Source organism: Chlorocebus sabaeus, chromosome X (genome assembly GCF_047675955.1).
Source record: "Chlorocebus sabaeus isolate Y175 chromosome X, mChlSab1.0.hap1, whole genome shotgun sequence".
In the NCBI taxonomy this organism is placed as follows: Eukaryota; Metazoa; Chordata; class Mammalia; order Primates; family Cercopithecidae; genus Chlorocebus; species Chlorocebus sabaeus.
The window spans coordinates 65,343,203-65,364,906 of NC_132933.1; positions in this window are offsets into that span (position 1 = coordinate 65,343,203).

Consider the following 21,704-nt stretch of genomic DNA (forward strand, 5'->3'; position numbering starts at 1 on the left):
ACACCCATTCTTAACTGTTTACGATTTTTTTCCTACAACATTTGAGTCCTCTTCTAACTTTTATCACAAATTTTTTGCCTCATTTCAACTACAGTAGAGCCATATTTGGGCATTTTTTGTCTCCTTATCTCGGTAACATTAAATACAATATATATAATATTATATGTGTATGTGTGTGTGTGTGTGTGTGCATGTGTATATGCATATGCTACAGTTCAGATATTTGTCATCCACCAAACTTCATGTTGAAATTTAATACCCAGTGTTGGAGGTGGGGCCTAATGGGAAGCGTTTAGGTCATGGAGACAGATCCTTCATGAATGTCTTGGTTCTGTCTTCATGGTAATGAGTGAGTTGTAGCTCCTAATTCCAGCAAGAGCTGGTTGTAAAAAAAAAAAAAAAAAAAAAAAAAAGAAAGAAAGCAAAAAAGAGCCTGGCATCTCCCTGCCACCTCTTTGCTACTTCTGCACATGCTGGTTCCCGTTTACCTTCCACTATGTATTGATGCAGCTTGAGGCCCCCATCAAAGCAGATCTTGTCTTGCTTCTTCTTGTCTGCAGAATCATGAGCCAAATAAACCTCTTTTCTTTATAAATTGCCCAGATTATGTATTTCTTCCTAGTAATAATAATAATAAAAAACTAAGAAAAAAGATTTACACAGAGTAAAAAATAAGATGAAAGTTTTAAAAAGATGTAATTTAAAAATGTGTTGGCTAGCCGGGCGCGGTGGCTCACGCCTGTAATCCTAGCACTTTGGGAGGCCGAGGCGGGCGAATCACGAGGTCAGGAGATCGAGACCATCCTGGCGAACATGGTGAAACCCCGTCTCTACTGAAAATACAAAAAAATTAGCCGGGCATGGTGGCGGGCGCCTGTAGTCCCAGCTTCTAGGGAGTCTGAGGCAGGAGAATGGCGTTAACCCGGGAGGCGGCGGAGCTTGCAGTGAGCGGAGATCGCGCCACTGCACGCCAGCCAGGGCGACAGAGTGAGACTCCGTCTCAAAAAAAGAAGAAAAAAAAAATGTGTTGGCTATAAGAAGCATAATGTGCACTCACTGAGGCTTAAATAAGAGGGTTTTTTTCCCCCCAAATAACTAGTTTTCAGAGAGTAAGACGCAGGCACTGGTTTAGTATCTTCACGAGGTCAGGGTTTTGGATAGTTATCTCTGAAATTTTCTTGACTTTTTCTCATTACACCATAATATAGTTTCAATGACTATATCAACTACATTTCATAAAAATATACCCAAAGACACAAAAGAGGCAGCGTCATAGAGTAGAATTTTTCTCCCATGCCCATCTTGTATCTGAAAGGGAAGCACACCACACCAGAAAAATTATCCTTATATTTTATAGGGCAGAACTGGATCACACGTCTGTCTGTAAGCATGTGCCCATTTTCCTAGAGATCAAGGAATTTTTACCTGATACTGAGAGAGCCACGGGGGAAGGCGAGGGGATTCGCTGGAAAATCCCTGGAGAAACTTCAACTAGCCTGCGCAGTGGGAATGTGCACTGGGGTCTGGAGCCACACAGCTTCAGGCCATTTGCAGCAGGGAGGAGCTTGGCCCTTCCTCTTCCTGTGTGGAAACTGGAATTCAATCTGTTTGGTGGGAAGCACTCTGGCAGGGACTCTGGCCTTGCAAGAGTCTCTGTTTCCCCCTTTTCTTCCTTTTCACCCAATAAAACCCTGTTTTACTCACCGTTCAAATTGTCTGCGAGCCTAACTTTTCGTGGCTGTGGGACAAAGAACCCCATCTTTAGCTGAACTAAGGAAAAGTCCTGCAACCTTCTTAGCGTCCAACGTGGAGGTCGAGAAACGGTTAGTGAAATGGGTACTCAAAACCTCTCGGTGTCACTTTTCAGCCTTTACATCCTTGGACTTCTGAGCTTATGGTAAACTGCACCCCCACACTCTGTTGCTCCTGGGGATCTGGAACCAACCCATCCTTTCCATGACCTTTTCTGTTCCTTTTCGGGAGGGACCGGCAAGCAGTGATTCCCCTCCACCCTCCCCTCCTTGCCGGAGCTGGGACGCATGGCCCAAGGTGCTGTGGGCAGCTGGCTGGCGTTTTCTGCCATACACCAATGGAGTCTCCTCCTCCCAGCATCAGGGAGGTTAGCTCCAACCCACATCAAATAAACTTGTCTACCCAGGGAGGAACCACTTGCATAAGAATAAGAGATTCTTCCCCAGGCATTTTTAAACTGTTTCTTTTTCTTTCCTCTTTTCCACCCTGTCAGCAGTTAATCTTTAAAGTTTTTTTTTTTTTTTTTAATTTCAAGAAAATGCTTTACTAGGCCAGGCCCCCCAGCTATCACTGTGTATATTCTCTGTAAAGCTTTAATTGTGAAAAAGTATCTGTGGGGCTAGTCTTGGGCTGCGGCCAATCCGGTGTACTTTGCATGTCTGTATGGTTTGTGCTGCAAGTCTCCATCTTGTTTTATATCATGGAGGCATGGCCGGTAACCACTTGGCAAGGCTTTGTTTAGCAATCCTATCTTAGGGGATGAGCCCTCTCTGGCTCAATATCTGCATATTTTCCCAGCCCTGTCTCTTAAAGGGCCCCACCCAGTGACTGGGTATTCTTCTGCCTCTCAGTATGTGTATTGTCTGTAAAAAGAGCTCTAATTAATTTGGCCTAAAGAAACACAAGAACATGCATATAATATTTTTTAAATGGAATATAAAATCGGTGTTACATTTCAGTTCATGTGACTTTATTCTCTAAGAAATGAAACTAGCTCTTAATACTATTGGTAATATGCAGGTCAGATGCAAGATTTGCTAAGTGTTTTGAGGTTACAAAATGCTTTTTGAGTTTTGAGAACTATTTGACTTGCTGGCTTCACAATTGGTAAGGCCTGGGGACATATGGAACTAACCACGCCCTTAACTCCCTTAACTAAGAAGGCAAACCTTGGCTGCAGTCAGCACACAATTAAAGCAACTTACCAAGTTTTACCTTAAAGTTAAAACTTGCTAGGACTTAATTGAAACTACTAGAAATAGATTTACATGCGAGGTGTATAAGAACAGTAAAATGTGTTTTCTAGTAAAAGGTTATAAGAAGGCATGGAAATATCAACTTTTGCCTTGGGTTAAAGGACTGTTTTGAGTTAGGAAAAAGCTGAAGGTTCAAAGAAGTGGTGGAAGAATTGTGGGAATTAATCTTGCAGAAAAGGTTCTCTGTGTGAACATATTGACTAAATTCAAATCAGGGTATTATATGGTTTTTCTGTACATTGAGCATTGAAATAAAAGCATAACAAGGTTTTCTTAAGGCGCTAATCTGCTCTTTGGCAAAATTGGTAAAGGGTTATAAAAGCTTTTTTCTTCTTTAAAACCTCTGGGTCATCATTTTGGCAAAATAAATAACTTATTGTAATCTGGATTCCATTTCATAACATTAAGTGTTTTAAACCTTGAACATTTAACAGCCTTCCCAAAATCAAACGTCAGTTTCAAAATTTTCTTCCTTGGCACTTGGCTTTTCGAATACTTCAGAGGGCCCCTGAAGTGTCCAGAAAAAAGAGGTAAACAGGATTATTTGATGTGTTTAGGTACATGGGATTGCCAAAATGATACTCAGTCTTCTTTAGGTTATATCTTGGTGAGTAGTGCTAATATATGTTCCAAAATTATATGGGATTTATAAAATTCCAATGTCTGAGTGTATGCTATCAATCATAATTAAGGTTGTTGTGTTAAGTTACTGTAAACCGTGGAGATAACCAAACTTCTCTGAATCATGTTTCTGACTATAACTGCTCTGGACATTTTCATATTCTCGGAGAATTGTTGTCTTGTTTGAATCCTTTTCAAAGATGGCTTATAATTAGCTGTAGACCTTTAACAAGTGTTCTCCAATACAGGCTTCTGATAACTTTAGAGATTGTAACATTGGAATAAGGAAAATGTACAGGATTCTAAAAGAACTAAAATATTCATGAATATCAAGCAAAACAAGAGTTAACTAAAGGGGCTGAACTCAAGAAGCTGAAGCAAATCTTTTTGACTTTTGCTTGCAATATTGCTGATCCTTGTTTTTTTTCAGATTCAAGTAAGCTGATTTTGAAATATTAAAACCTTTAATAATTAAGAAAGGTGTTCACTGTTGTGACTTTGTTTCTCCCTGCCTGGTTCCTCTAGAATTTGGAAACTATGTGAGTATTCTTATGGCAATACAGTTGTTCACATCACTGCAATAATGATCCATTTTTCTTTTGAAATGGAACTCAGTTGGAGAAAGTGGTTATTTTACCAATGCTTTGACTGGAAGGGTATGCTTCCCTTTAAGGATTCAGTCTCAACTTGCAGAGTCAATAAAAGCCCAGTGGGGAAACTAGCCTGAAACCCTTGTCTACACAGCCCCTGTACAGTGTTCCTGACCTGTTGTCAGTAAAGAATGTCAATTTCTAACAGGTCCGGGAGTTCCAAGTTTATTATGTGACCTTAAGAGGAAAGGATAAACCAACTCACAGGTATTTGAGGATACAAACCCATGGCTGGGCTCAGATTTAAAAGGACTTTTCTGAGATTCTTTGTGAAACAAACTTCATCAAAGCCAATCCAAAAGGCCTATGTAGAAATAATTATTCTTGCTGCCCTTAATGCAAATAATCAGGCCAAGTATAATACTAAAGTCTATTTTGCAAACCATTCAGTGCTATGGTGACTTTTTTTTTTTTTTTTTAGCAAAAATGAGGACTGGAAAGAGAGAAAATATGTTCCAAAACTACTCATACATTTGTCATTAAATTCTAAACTCATTAGCTGTTTTAAAGTTTTTGTCTATATTTTTAGACTAACCCTACTTGTTCCTGTGAATCAACAAACAATTTCCAGCTGCAGCTCAGAAAGAACAAAAGGGATGGGTAATGGAGAATGTAGAAATCTGGATCAATATTCTAGTTCTGAGCAATTATCCTGCAAATCCTGCCAGGTGATGGTAATAAATAGGATACCCATCACTTGGAGGTTTCCTTTTTGGGAAAGTAAGACCAAGGGAACTCACCAAAGCCAAGCACCAGGCACCCAAATCCTAGCTAGCATAGCTATAGCCACAAGTCATCTGAGTGTGTCACATGACATCCTTTCCTCTCCCTTGTTGGAAGAGGACTTACATTCCACACTTCCGGCTTAGCATTTAGCCTTCAGCCCATGCAACCCCTCTAGACACATTTTTGTCCCAAACTTAATCCCAAACTTCAGATCAAAGCCCTAGGAAGGAAAACTGGATCTGAGTGATCTAGAGGCAAATGATAACAGAAGTTAAAAGGCAGAGGACAGGTGAGCGTGGCTGATTCCTGCCGATTCTGCCAAGCCCAGGCTTCTCGTTTCATGGATAACGGCCACGTTAGTATCCATAGCATAAATGAGGTCTAGGGAACTCCAAGGCTACTGACATCAGGGGAGATGGGGGGTACATGGGTAAGAGTGGATGATTCCCACCCCTAAGACCCCCTGCTTCATGGGTGCAAATTGCTTTGACATCCATAGTGGCACCTGCCAAGGTCACTGGAACTCAGGGGTGCAAGGATGGAAAAGAGAAAGAGGACACTTTTCCCTCTCTCCCTCACTTAACCCTGGGTATCTGCTAGGAAAAGAAGGGAACCAGGGATGCCTGCTCACCTCTTCTAGATGGGTAACCATTCATCTTCTGTCTGTACCCCTTTCCAATGCATCCTGAACCGCTGGGACTCTTTTCAAAGGCACCTTCTTTTTTTCTTTCTCTTCCTTGTTTCTCTCTTCACAGATAGGTAATTGTGTCTCCATGCTATGGGACACTCCCCTCGGATGCATCCTCAGAACTGGAAAGAGTTCATTTGTTAAACCTTAAACTGGTTGGCTTAGGATTGGGCTCAGGGGAAGGGAACCCAGAAGCTCAACATGCCGGCAATAGGATCAAGTTTTTTTTATACCAGTCAGGCTTTTGGCCTCCCTCTCCCTGTGCAAACTGGTAAAAGGCCTTGGAATTTTTAAGCTGTCCTTACCCCTCCCCTTGTTTCATTTAGAAACATGTTTTCTAGTAACTCGATTTGTCTGTTCTTGCCTTCAGGCCATCAAACTCCAAATGGTCCTGCAGCTGGAGCCTCTGATGATGGCCCCTTCTGCCGGGAACCGTTGAATAGGCCTCTGATGAACTGACTGCCAGTTCCCCAAAACAGCGCCACCTATCAGCAGGAATCAGTTAAAATCAGTCCTCATCCTTAGCCTTAATCTAATGGCAGTTAGATATACCTCTTTAGAGGTGGGAATGAGACAGCCAGGTGGGAGGGGATCCCTGGAGTGACTCCTGCCAGCCTGTGCACTGGGAATGCACACTGAGGTGGTGCCACAGAACTTCAGGCTGTTGGCGGTGGGGAGGAGCCCTGGCCCTTTTTCCTGCATGGAAACTGGAATTCAATCTGCTGGGCGGGAAGTGCTCTAGCAGGGACTCTGGCCTTGTAAGAGTCCCTGTTTCCCATTTTCTTCCTTTTCACACAATAAAACCCTGTCTTACTCATCATTCAAAATGTCTGCGAACCTGAATTGTTGTGGCTATGGGACAAAGAACCCCATCTTTAGCTGAACTAAAAAATATCCTGCAACAATACCTTTCAGGAAGAAAAATGAGGGAATAGTTTTTAAGCAGACAACCGTTTGTGCCACAGATAATACAAGGAGAATGTATACACACCCACACTCACACACACTTTTATACACTTTCTTTAATATCTCCTTTTTATTCTTAGAAACTTATCAAAGCCTCTGAGTCAACATGTATAGTCAAAAATAGGTTATTGAGATAATATTTATTAAATGAAAAGAAAGTTCATGAATTTTTTAATCTACTTCAGGTTTTTATCCACAGGCTGCCTTCCAAGCTTTTAGCCTTCTTTCACAATTTGATTTGTCAGTCATCAAAATGTACATACTGTACATGTTTATTATTTATTTTATGTTGTCTGCGTGAGTGAAGTATTTTTTTAAATTAATGCAAATGTAGATATGGAAATTTTCTTCCAAGATAATGAGTTTCCCTTTGGTTAGAAAATGCTAACATTAAAATGGAGTTTGACCTTTGTCTCCCTGTGCTGCAAAAGGAGCTTTGCTCCCATCTTTTCTGCTACATCTCCTACTCTTCAGAAGTCCCTAGGTTACTCTACCACAGGCTCTGTGGCCCTGTGACCTGCAAGTACTGGGAGATCTGTAGGAAAAATGCAGGGAGATGCCAGAAGCTGGGAAATAAGACTGTCATCATACAGGGATGTGGTCATGAAATTCTCTCTGGAGGAACAGACATTTGTGGACCCTGTTTAGTGAAATTTTATAGGGATGTGATGTTACAAAACTACAGAAATCTGGTCTCAAGAACAGCCAAGATGACTGACTAGATGTAGCCAAGAATATCTTCTTTCCACTCAGCGACCAAGCCTCCAAGAAGACCAGCACGCTAGAGCAAATCGTTGGAAGAAAGGCATTGAGAGTGGACAGAGGGAAGACACAAATGCAGGGATGAAGGCGGAGGAAGCCAGAAACCTTGAGTAGGATTTCCAGGTACCAAGACTAGTTCCTGCCCCCAGGTTGTTCCGGGGGACAGGGTGAGATGAATAGGCATGAAGTGACCCATGATCACCAAGGACCACCATAGTCCTAGCTACAGAAGACCCCATGACACCCACAGACAATTGAGCTGGCAGAGAGCTGCTTGGAGAGTTGGCAGGGATGAGATTTCAGCCTGTGCAGAGCCCAGAGCATTTGGCGTGGAAACAGCTGTCGTGGAGCATAGCTGTTGTTACCCATGTCCCCAAATTTGCCATGCTCTTGGCCTTTCTTGACTGTTGGACCTGGACAAAACAGGGTTATCTTGCTGTGGGATGGGACCAGTCTGAATGCACCACTGTCTGCTGTTCTCTCCCAGAGTCCTTGCCTAGCCACACCGCTTGCGACACAATCTCTGCTGCCCAACTGAGGTGCTTTCCAAGGGCCACTGCCATAGTTCCTTTGCAGGCAGACCCCACATTACCATTGGAGAGCTTCTGCCCCACCAGTGCACACCTGTCCACAGTGTCCCTCCACTGCTTTGCTGGCACACATTCCCACAAAACGTCACGTCACTGCATCTGAAAATTGTTTTTCAAATTTTATTTTTTGAGACACATATTCTGTCTTTCATGGTATAACTTTCTTTTCGGACCTGTCTCAGATTTTCTGGTTTCACATACTAAAACATATCAAATTAAAAATACCAACGAGTACCAAATATTTATGAAAACGTCGATAATGAAACTACAGCATGCCTTGCTGGTGGACGTGAAAAATTTTGGAGTCACTTCTGCAAAGGTTTCACAGGTCCTTATAGAGTTAAACATATACCTACCCTATGACCCAACAATTTACTCATAGTTATTTACTTTGAACAATAAATCATACAAAGGAGTAATACTATGCAAAAAAGAAACTATTGATAATAATTTACTTTAAAAATTGATGAATGTAAAGAAATGCTAAGTGAAAGAAGCCAGATCAAAATTGTATACATTGTATAAATATGCTTTTATCAAGTTTAGGAGTAGGCAAAATTTATTCTTGTTGTTAGAAATAATAATGTTTGCCTGTGGGTACTATAATTGACTAGAAGTGGGCTTGGAGAAGCTTCCTGGAGTGATGGAAATGTTCTATATCTTGATTAAGATTATGTCTACATGGGTATATAAATTTTTAAAAAAACATTTAACTTATACACAAATGTTTGCATTTCACTTTGTTTAAATTTTAACTAAGATTAAAAAAAAACCAGTTATCAGATATTAGAAACATATTTAGTCCCCATCTTGATAAGACCTCTTTGTTGTTGTCTTAAATTTGTATCCTTTATTTTGCAAATTTTTTCTATAATTCTATAAGAAAGGCATTGGACTAGTGTCAGATAATATGTATTTTCATCCTGTCATACTAGTTTAATGATCTTCAGATAATTTCAAAGTTTTCAACATCCATGGGATTATTAAAACTGAGGAACACTATAAGGTACATAAAAAAGGTTAAACTGAATTAAAATATTCCCATAGAATGCCTTGCAGGCCTTATGTATAAAGGGTTCTCTTTGATGAATAAATGAAATTTTTAATCCCTCAATAATGCAAATGAAAGCTTTCAACTTACTTTGCCTTTCATCCAGACTTAGAACATTTGTCCAGAGCCTCATGGAAGTTTATCTTACTCTTGGCTCACACCCAGAGGTAATTGACTAAGGCATTTCGAATGAAGCATCCTTTAGACATCCAAACTATCTTGGTAACCCATATAATTCTATGTGTACACCATTTCCTCTTGATAAAATCACTCAATTTATAAGAAAAGATTAGATGATGATATTAGAGTGAGAATAATGTCATTGACATTTTGAGATTTTATTCTTTCATGAGGCAAAATGATATTGCTCTGTAGAAACTGTGCCTTCTTTGAAGTAGTATAGTTAATGATAGCACTGAATAGGTATCAACAGTAGACAAAATCCTCTTAGGAAATTGCAGCCAGACAACAAACAAACAAGTTCATTGTGGCTATAGTCACCCAGTTTTGAAGAAGTAGGAAACATTTTCTACTTCATTATTCCTTTCACATATTCTTAGGAAAATCTATTTTATTCAATCACAGCAAAGAACACCTCTGGCTGGTGATAAATTTTTTGAACAGCTTCTTAGTATAACAAGCCCCATGTGACCTGATGCAGTGTGTTATTCAGGCAGACTAGAATTTTTCCATATGGAAAATGTCTTTATTGTCAGTTTCCTTGTTAAATCAAATACAAAAGCTGTTTTGGAGCCATTCTCTTCTGTTGTAACTAGGTCTACCTGTATAGCACTTACATAATCTATAGAAATATTAACACTTTGTATATATATTGTTATGATTTTCCATCCTGTTTTTATGAAGTTATAAAGAACTGAAAGATTCTTATGCTAGAAAACACTGTATGATGTGAAATTTGCAAAAATACTTTATACATCAAAATACTCAGGTAAAAAGTTCTAAGTAGAATGACAAACACAATTTAAATCAATCTCAGGGTTAGATCATTTGCTGTTTGAGACAATGCAAATATTTGCAAATTACTTTCCTTAGAATATTTTGCTATTTCTCACACTTTTTGTTCCAGAAGTTAAAAAAAATTGTAAGATCACCATTTTTTAATGTATATCACATTTCTCTTAATCTCATCTCTAAATTCCTTTTACTTCCATTTAAACTGTCACCTGCATCTCAAACGAAGCTTTGCTAGCTCATAAGAAGCTCTTTTATTTTCAAGTCTAATAATCTCAAGAGTAATCCCAAAGCCATTATCAAAAATATACGTATTTAGAAGGGCTGGCTATTAAAGGAACATTGGAATCTCAATTTTACTTTGATATAAATGGAAGGACATGGTTGTTTTTTTAAATATTCTTCTAAGAACATTCTTTATAATAATTTTGCTTTCATCAACTTTCAATTTTGTCACTTTTCTTTTTCCTGAAAATCCTTTTCAGTTAAAATACAACCTAGAAGTGAGAAATAGAGTCACTTCCAGCTTAAATAGCTTTTCCTAACCTGTTCCTTAGTGCTAAGTTGCATAACTAATTTTCACATATTTACGTAGTACACTTAACACATATTTAGACACTCAAAGATAGACAGTGCAAATAAAACTACTACTCCTACTACTATGTATTATTATGATAGTATCTAACACCTGTGTCTGAAACCTCATGTTTTTAAAAAAATTATGAGATAGATGTCATTATTACCCCCATAACGTCACACAGATAGTAGGAAATAGATTCAATCCCAGGTTTATGTGACTCCAGCACATGTGTTCTTAGGTAGACATGAGAAAAATGGCTGTTTTATTCACTATTGCATCTCCCAGTGCCTATGATGAATAGTAGGTTTTCAATAAATACTTGATGAATGAGCGACTGATAACTGCCCTGAAACAACTTACAGATTATTTGGAAAGAGGTGTCATATACGGTATATATCATACAAAAAGTTATATAAGGAATCACAAGTTAACTATCACACATTGTTTGAAAACCATATTTTAAAATATTCCTAAAATTTGAGATTTTGTGAAGAGTTGTTCTGGTATTTTTTGGTAGCCAGGAAGAATAGTTGGGAAAGGAAGTTTTCCTTGGGTCTAAATGGATGACAGTCTTTATTAAAAGTTCATTAGCCAAGTTAGGGAGGAAAGCAATGTAAAAATAAAAGACGTCCACATATGTAGTCCATGAGGATGAGTAAACAAAATAAAAAAATCAGTACAAATAGCTGTGAATGTGATCCCCTTCTATTAAATGAGATAATCAGTCTCCATTTAAAAACTTTCAAAATATCTTGTCTAATTCAATAAGTACAACTATATATTTTTGTTGTACAGAATATTTTTAAATTTTCTTTTACTACACTTATATACTCTTCTCAAATTCATAGAAGTCTTTCTAAAGCTATGCTTTTCTGGATTACATACCAAGCATTGAAAACTAATGTTTCTGAAATATACTTTCCCTGTTTATGTAATGTCTTCCAGACAATTTACATTCAGTTTTCACCTAAGATTTGATCCAAGTTATTTCCAATTATGTTAAATATGTCATGTTGAAACAAGAAATTTCTCTGCAGAAGGCTTAATTTGACTCAATCTTTGGTGCAGAAAGATTATTTATAGTAATGTTTTGACTTAAATCCGTATGTGAAAAATAAGCTGTAAAGACAGAGGGAAAGTGGAAGCAAAAAACTATAGAAATATTTTATAACTTTTTTCTAAAGTCAGGTCAATATCATTATTTTTAACAGTTTTTTGCATTATGATCAGGTTTTAATAATTAAAATTAAAGAAATGAAAAACACAAAAATCAAATAAAGACCTAGATAATGATGCAGAAACATCAACATAAAATAAGTTACAACAAAACATTATATTAAAATGGAAAAAAGAACCCATATATCCTTACAAGACCCCAGAAATGTTCAGAACCTGGAGGAAGCATTTATAGTAAAAGTGAAGAGTAGAAAATAGAAAGATTCTTAGAAACTCTATTATGAGAACACATTTTCCAGCAATACAATGGAGTATGGTAAGAAAGGACAAGACATTGGGTTCATTAACATATGATGTTCAAAGTATTTATCAACAAGGAATTGCAAGGCTAATGAGAATGGATTCTCAACCAATGAAGGGGGAGCTGGCTACTCTATTGTACAGGTTTGTACCAGCTAAATATCAGTTCTGGGTTTAGGAACTATTGAGTCTCACTCAAGGAGTGTCAAGAATAGTCCCATGGTAGCAGCTCTATGGCCAGCTTAGAAAAAATCTGTCCATATAAAGGAAGACTGGTGGAAGCCTCTGGAAAAAGATGTTCAGGAAAATTAAACTCAATAGAGAAGATGCTATGGTAAATAATATGATGGAGCATCTGGACTAAAATAAGGATATCTGGAAAACTATGAAATGCAAGAAACAGCCAAAAATAACCTAAAGAAATAAAAAATGTAAATATATCTGATAATCTATATCCAGCACGTAATGTTGGCATAATAATTACATGCATGCTGTTTAATAATTTAAGTAATATTGTGCTCTCTATATATGTTATATAGATAGACACATGTGTGTATAAACACATATATACAAACAAGGAGATGAGGGACACTAAGAAAGAGAGGAGGTACAAGACAGCTAAATCTTCATTTATTATAATAGAAAGTCAATAATGCTACCTGGAAATAACTAAAAGAGCATAATTGAATTGTTTGTAACAGAGAATAAATGCTTTAGGGAATGGATACCCTATTTTGCATGATATGATTGTTATTCATTGCATGCCTTTATCTAAATATTTCACGTACTTCATAAATATATACACCTATTATGTACCCACAAAAACTAAAATAAAAAATTTTAAGACTATCGAAAATGTTTAAAATTGATGAACCAAGAAAAGGCTTTTTTATATGTGTATTGCTTAGAAATATGGACATCATTATTAGATGAAACAACTACAAAAATTAGAAGTATTTGCCTTTGGAGAGCAAGAAACTACTATATTTCATTAAAAGTTATGTTTATAATTTATCTAGACACATTCAACCTCACATAAAAAAAGAAAAGAAAACCAAAACAAACCAAATCAAACAAAAAAATTAGCAAAAGAATAAAACAGAAACTTTTACAGGAGTGAAAAGCAACAGCTCATTGAAAAGCATTACTCTGTGGAAACCGAAATGGCCAGGGCAATTCTCTTTCATTTTCCCCCAGTTCCACTAACCATATATATATATATAGAGAGAGAGAGGTATTCATAAATCTGAGTGCCTCTTAAAAGAAGAGATACAGGTGGTAGAAGTGACTGTGCTCTCTGGGCATTAGGCAGGTGCCAAGGTAAATGTCCTCAGTATACAAACTGACAATATTAAAATTAATTTGAGCACTGTGTTCCTGGAAAACAATGACAGTTTAAAAACCTTTCCCCCTTTTGTATTTCCAGAAATGGCTTACTGCAAAGAATCATACTTACTCCTGTAATTTAGATAAGACTCTAGATACCCCACTTATTTATGACGCGGATAGACAATTACCTTTCAAATTTTCAGTATTTGCCTCATTGCACCTACTATGCACCCCAAAAATTAAAATTATAAATAAACAAAAGCAAAATAATAAGTCTTCTAATAAAGATACACAGAAGTTAATCTTCAAAGAAGATTGTATCTTGTTCCTCACTGAGCTAAGCTATATGATATTTCTGCAACCACAGAGCTCAAAATAATAATAGCTAACATATACTGAGTTCTGAAAATTGGTGAGATGCTATTTACTTATTAGTTAATGCTTGCAACAATAATATGAGATAGGTACTATTATTAACGTCTTCTCACAAATAAGCAAAATGAGATACAACGGGTTAAGTAACTTTCTAAGGTCACAAAACAAAGAAAAAATAGAGCTAGAATTTGAATTCATGCAGTTTTAACCACATAAATCTAGTTCTTAACCATTGTAATATACAACCAGCATAATAGCCCTCATATTTCATGCAACACTTTCTTCTTTGTATAGCTCTACTGTACTTGTACTCAAAAAAAAAAAAAAAGAAAATGCGATCTTTGAAATTAGAATTCAATATATGATGTGATTTAACAGCATTCTCAAAGTAAAAGACTTGAAAATAAAATCAATCAAAGTTTCAACAGTAGTTTTCTTCATATGAACCTTGTATGGGTTTTATTTTCTTCTTGCTTTTCTGTATTTTCTAATTTTTCTACAGTGAAAATGAATTGCTTTTATAAGAAGGAAAAATGTTGAAGCTATTGCTTAATTTAAAATATTCTGCCTATGCTGCAATGAGTAAGATTGCTTTCTTTTATATGCCAGTTCTTAAAAGGCTATGCCATTTCCTTGTTGCTATGCCCACAGGGCTTCTGTTTCTGGTTTATGGGTTCTTTGATTATAGAAGTTGAATCTCATTTCCAATGCACTTTTTATGTTTAGTAATCACAACGGCTATTAAAAATTCAGATTCCTGGCTACCCCAGAAAAATCTCATTCTGTTTTCAAAATCTGCATTTTTTTAGACAGGCACTTCCAGTGTTTCTGATGCCCTTGGTCAAAGGACAGAGTGACCATCGGATCTGCAATATATAATCCCAACTAAACTACTTTGGAGAGTGAAAAAGAGTCTGAAAATATTAAAATTATATAATTTAAAAATGTGTATGCGTTAACTGACCAATTAGCTTCACTATACTGTTGTGTCTATAAACTAGTTTTATTTAAAAACTATTTTTTAAAGTAAAAATATTCAGTATTTGTCCTGTGCCTGGTTTATTTCACTTAGCATAATGTCCTCTGGGGTTAGCCATAATCTCACTAAAATGAGGAATCTAAAAATGTTGATTTCATAGAAATAGAGTCAAATAGTGGTTACCAGAGGCTGGAGGGGGTAGGAAAAAAGAGAAAGATGGAGAGAGAGAGAGTTAGACATGAAGGATATGTTTTGGCATTCTGTTGCACAGTGAAGTGTCTATAGTTAATGATAATATATTGTATATTTCAAAATAGCTAGAAAAGATGATTTTAAACATTCTCATCATAAAGAAATGATAAATGTTTGAGGTGACAGACATACTATTTACCCAGATTTGATTATTACACACTGTATGAATATATCCAGACACCAAATTTTACCCTATAATATGTGCAGTTATAATGTTTCAGTTAAAAAATACAAGTTAAAATAGCATTAAAGACATGTTTTGCTGTGAAATGTTTCATTTAGAACTTAGAAAGGCATAAATATTTTGATTATAAAGCAAACGATAAAGTTACTCCTATTTCTACCATGAAAATAATCACTGTGAAAGGTAGAAAAAGAATAAATCATGCAATTGGAATTAAGAATAAATTATATGCATGCCACAAAATAGTAAAATTATTTCAAAAGTAAGACAGCATATTTGTATATTCAACTATGTTAAAATTAAACTATATAATGTCTATAAACATTAAAAATAAGTTGAAACACATTCTTGGTACATTTTCATGTACTTTAATCAGTTTCTTAGCTATACCTGTCTGTAATACCATGCAATGGTATTTTTCAAATTGAAATACATTTTAAATGTGGTCTTATTCTTTTCATTTATTCCCAAAACCTTCTTGAAAGTTGCATTTCATGGTTAATAACTTGGAAATGTTTTATATCATCAATTGATTCTTCCCTTCACTCTATGATAGTTATATTGAGATAACACTGTCAGTAACTCCTGAGTACCTGAGAAACCCAGAGAAAATTCTACTAAATGTAATATATTACTAATTCTATTGTTTGAATAAAATGCACATTTGCTTTAGTTTAAATATACTGTTTTGCCTCTATTCAGAGTATTATTTTTGACAAATGTTTTTACAAGACAAAATTCATCAAAAACTTACTTTCTTTATTAAACTTTTTAATGTTTTACCAAATTTTGATGTTGCAAAACTCTAGACTTCTTTATTTTACTCTATTCTGGTAATGAATATAAATTTAACCAATTAAAATAATTACTCCTTTAAAAAATTACAAATTAATATATTACAAAGTGCCATTAAAGAATTTCGGAACTTCAAAATTAATTTTTTAACAAAATTTAAACTCAAATGAACTAATTCAGGCCCCCTTCTGTAATAACGAATTTCAGCATTTCTGTTTACAAGTGTATTAGTACATTTTACATTGCCATGAAAGAATACTGGGGACTGGGTAACCTATAAAGAAAACAGGTTTATTTGGCTCACAGTTCTGCAGAATGTACAAGCATGGCCCAACATCTGCTTGGCTTCTCCTAAGGACTCAGGAAACTTTTACTCATGGCAGAAGGCAAAGGGGGAGCAGGCATGTAACATGAAAGAGAGGGAGCAAGAGAGAGAGAAGGAGACTCCAGGCTCTTTTAAGCAGCCAGCTCCCATGTGAACTAACAGCGAAAACTCACTCATTACCCTGAGGACAGCACCAAGCCAGTCATTAGGGATCCACCTGCATGACACAAACACCTCCCATTAGACCTCACCTCCAACTTTGGAGGTTACATCTCAACATGAAATTTGGAAGGGACAAGCATCCAAACTATATAATTAATTTGCTTTTAATCATTGTGATTCATTAAAACTTTGAAAAGACACATTTTTTTGGTGTTTAATTTGTTGTGTATTAAATATTTCCAACTAATATTGATAAAAATTTAAGCAAAATTTAAATAACTCATTTACAAAAACTAATTCATTATGACTGTAAGATAGGTGATTTTACAAAATAGTTATTCAAAATAATAGTTCTTTGAAAGTAGTTCTTGAGACATTTCTAAACTCTAATTGATGATGGACAGCAAAAAGAGAAAGCAGGTACATGCAGATGTAATTTGGGTTGTCCATCACCTAAAGCATTTATCATTTCTATGTTCTGTGCCTGGACACAGCATCATTTATTGAATTGTGTGTCCTTTTCCTAATGAATGTTCTTGATGCTCTTTTCAAAAAAGAGCTGGCTGTAAGTACATGGACTTATTTGAGTTCTCTATTCCATACTCTTTGCCTATGTGTGTTTTTATATGTATGTCAGACTGTTTTGGTTATTATAGCCTTGTAATATATTTTAAAGTTAAGTAACGTGATGCCTCCAACTTTATTCTTTTTGTGCAGGATTGCTTTGGCTATTTGGTCTCTTTTAGTTTCACATAAATTTGAGAATTTTTTTTCTATTTCTGTGATAGAGATTGCATTGAATCTTTAAATTGCTTTGGGTGTATGGTCATTCCAACAATATTAACTCCTCTGTTCCATGTGTATGAGATATCTTTTCATTTGTTTGTGTCCTCTTCAGTTTCTTTCATCAGGGTTTTGTAGTTTTCTTTCTAGATGTCTTTTACTTCCTTAGTTCACTTTATTTCTAGGTATTATATTTTTTAGGTATTTGAAATGGTCTTGCTTTCTTGATCTCTTTTTTTCAGCTATTTTGTTATTTTGAATAGAAAAACTATTGATTTTTATATTTTGATTTTGTATCTTGAAGTTTTCCTGAATTTGTTTATCAGATCTAAAAGTATTTTGTGGGCCGGGCGCGGTGGCTCAAGCCTGTAATCCCAGCACTTTGGGAGGCCGAGACGGGCGGATCACGAGGTCAGGAGATCGAGACCATCCTGGCTAACATGGTGAAACGCCGTCTCTACTAAAAATAAAAAAAAAAAACTAGCCGGGCGAGGTGGCGGGCGCCTGTAGTCCCAGCTACGTGGGAGGCTGAGGCAGGAGAATGGCGTGAACCTGGGAGGCGGAGCTTGCAGTGAGCTGAGATCCGGCCACTGCACTCTAGCCTGGGTGACAAAGCGAGACTCCGTCTCAAAAAAAAAATAAAAAATAAAAAAAATAAAAGTATTTTGTGGATTTTTTAGTTTTTTTTCTAAAGATAAATTCATGTCGCAGGCAAAGAGGAATTGATTTGACTTTGTTTGCTTTCAATTTGGATGCCTTTTATTTTTTCTCTGGACTTACCACTCTGGTTTCCAGTACAGTGTTGAATATGGATGGTGAAAGTGGGCATTCTTCTCTTTTTCTAGTTCTTAGAGAAAAGAGCTAGGAATTTCTTTCTTTTTTTTTTTTTTTTCCATTCAGTGTGATGTTAACTGTGGGTTTATCATGTATGGTCATTATTATGTTGAGGTATGTTCCTTTAATACCTAGTTTGTTGAGAATTTTTATCATGAGGGGTGTTGAATTTACTCATGCTTTTTCTGCATCTATTGGGATGATCAAATAGTGTTTGTTCTTCATTTGACTGATGTGTGATGTATTAGATTTATTGATTTGTATATGGTGAACCATCCTTGCATCCCTGGGATAAATTCCACTTGATCATGGTGTATTGGCTTATTGATGTGCTATTGGACTCAGTTTGCTAGTAGTTTTTGAGAATTTTTGCATTTAAGTTCATCAGAGATATTGAAAATATAACATATCAAAATTTTCTTTTTTGCTGTTGTGGTGTCCTTGTGTGTTTTGGTTATCAGAGTAATACTGGCCTCATAGAATGAATTAGGGAGAATTCCCTCCTCTTGAAATTTTTGAAGTAGTTTGAGGAGAATTAGTATTCTTCTTTGAAAGTTAGATAAAATTTAGCTGTAAAACTATCCAGTCCTGGCCTTTACTTTACTGGAAAGCTTTTTATCACTGTTCAATCTCATATAATTGGTCTTTTCAGATATTTGTTTCGTCCTGATTCAATCTCGGTGAGTTGTATGTGTTCAGGAATTTATCTATTTTGTCTAGGTTTTCCAGTTTTTTGGTGTATAGTTGCTCATAATAATCTCTGATGATTTTCAAAAAATTTTTGTACTATCAACTGTAATATTTTATTTTTCATTTCTGGTTTTATTTGGTCGTCTGCCTTACCAGTGATTTATCAATTTTGTTTATTTTTTCAGAAAACTGACTTTTATTTTGTTGATTTTTTGTTTTCATGTTTGTTGTCTTTTTTAATATTTATAGTGTTTAGTTATCCTCTTGTCTTTATTATTCCTTTTCTTTTACTAATTTGGGCGTTTAAATGTTCTTGCTTTTCTCATTCCTTGAGGTATATTATTAAATTCCTTATTTGGAATTTTCCTACTTTCTTGATGTAGGTGTCTGTTGCTATAAAATTCTCTTTTAGCACTGCTTTTGCTGTATCCCATAGGTTTTGGTATGTTATATTTCTATTTTCATTTGTTTCAAAGGTTTTTAAACTATTACCTTAATTTTGTTTGGACCCATGGTCATTCAAGAGCATGTTATTATATGTGCTTGTACAATTTCCAAATATATTTTTGTTATAGATTTCTAATTTTATTTCATTGTGGTCTGAGAACATACTTGGTATGATTTTATTTTAAAAAATAAGTTTTTGCTTGTATTTTATCTTCATAAATGATCTACCCTGGAGGGTATTCCTTGTGTTGATGCAAAGAATGTGTATTCTGTAACTGTCAGATGAAATTAAAAAAAAAATTTCCAGCATTTTGGGAGGCCAAGGTGGGTGGATCAACAGAGGTCCAGGGTTGGAGAACAGCCTTGCCAAAATGATGAAACCCTGTCTCTATTAAAAATATTTAAAAAATCAACCAGGCATAGTGGTGCGCACACCTGTAATCCCAGCTACTAGGGAGGCTGAGGCAGGACAATTGCTGGAACCAGGGCAGGGAAGTGAAGGTTGCAGCGAGCTGAGATTGTGCCACTGCACTTCAGTGGGCAATAGACTGAGACTTTGTCTCTAAATAAATAAATAAATAAATAAACGAATAAATAAAAATAAAATATACATTTAGTCAACTTGGTCTACAATGCAGTTTAAATTCAATATTTCTCATTAATTTTCTCTCTAGATGATCTGCCTTATGCTGTTAATATTCATGGGTGTTAATGTCCAAAACTATTGTTGTATTAGAGTCTATCTCACTCTTTTGATGTAATAATATTTGCTTTATATATCTTGATTCTTTGATGCTGGGTACATATATAGTTAGAATTGTTATATCTTCTTGCTGAATTAATCCCTTTATCATTATATAATGACCTTCTTTGCCTTTCTTCTATTTTTGATGTAAAGCATGTGTTATCTGATGTAAGTATAGCTATTCCTCCTCACCTTTGATTTCTGTATGCAAGTAATATATTTTTCCATCCCTTTACCATCAGACTATATTTGTCTTTACAGGTGACAAGAGCTTCTGGTAGGCATCACATAGTTGAGTCATAATATTTTCTCCACTCCCATCCTGGTGAACATGGTGAAACCCCGTCTCTACTGAAAAAATACAAAAAACTAGCCGGGCGAGATGGCAGGCGTCTGTAGTCCAAGCTACTCGGGAGGCTGAGGCAGGAGAATGGCATAAACCCAGGAGGTGGAGCTTGCAGTGATCTGAGATCCGGCCCCTGCACTCCAGCTTGGGTGACAGAGCGAGACTCCGTCTCAAAAAAAAAAAAAAATATATATATATATATATATTTATGTATATATATATATATTTTCTCCACTCGGGCAGTCCATATCTTTTAAGTGAAATATGTAATTGGTTTATATTCAATGCTATTATTGTTGTTGGAGGGCTTGAAATGGTTTGGCTGTGTCCCCACCCAAATCTCACCTCCAATTGTAGTTCCCATAATCCCCATGTGTTGTAGGGGAGACCAGGTGAGAGGTAATTGAATCACAACGGTTGGGGGGAGGACAATCCCCACGTGTTGTGGGAGGGACCAGGTGGGAGGTAATTGAATCACAGCAGTGGAGGGGGGCGGGTACCTCCATGCTGTTCTTGTGATAGTGAGTAAGTTCTCAGGAGATCTGATGCTTTTATAAGGGGCTTTTTCCCCTTTTCCTGGGCACTTTGCCTTGCTGCCACCATGTGAAGAAGGACATGTTTGCTTTCCCTTCTGCCATAATTGTAAGTTTCCTCAGGACTCTCCAGCCATGCAAAACTGTGAGTAAATTAAACCCTTTTCTTTGTAAAAAATACCCAGTCTCAGGCAGTTCTTTATAGCATGTGAGAATGATGTATACAGTAAATTGGTAGCAAGGGACCAGTTGGTACCAAGGGAGTGGGTGCTGCTATAAGGATACATGAAAATGTGGGAGCAACTTTGGAACTGGGTAACAGGCAGAGATTGGAACAGTTTGGAGGGCTCAGAAGAAGACAGGAAAATGTGAGAAAGTTTGGAACCTCCTAGAGACTTGGAGGGCTCAGAAGAAGACAGGAAGACGTGGGAAAGTTTGAAAATTCATAGAGATTTATTGAATGGCCTTGGAAAAATGCTGATAGTAATATGGACAATGAATTCCAGGCTCAGGTGGTTTCAGGCAGAGATGAAAAACTTGTTTGGAGCTGGAATAAAGTTGCCCCTGCCCTAGAGATCTGTGGCACTTTGAACTTAAGAGAGATGATTTAGAGTATATGGTGGAATAAATTTCCAATCAACAAAGCATTCAAGGTGTGACTTGGGTGCTGGTAAATGCATTCAGTTTTATGTATTCACAAATATATAGTTTGGGATTGGAAGTTATGTTTAAAAGGGAAGCAGAGCATAAAAGTTTGAAAAAATTTGCATCCTGATGATGCAATAGAAAAGAAAAACCTATTTTCTGAGAAGAAATTCAGACTGGCTGCAGAAAT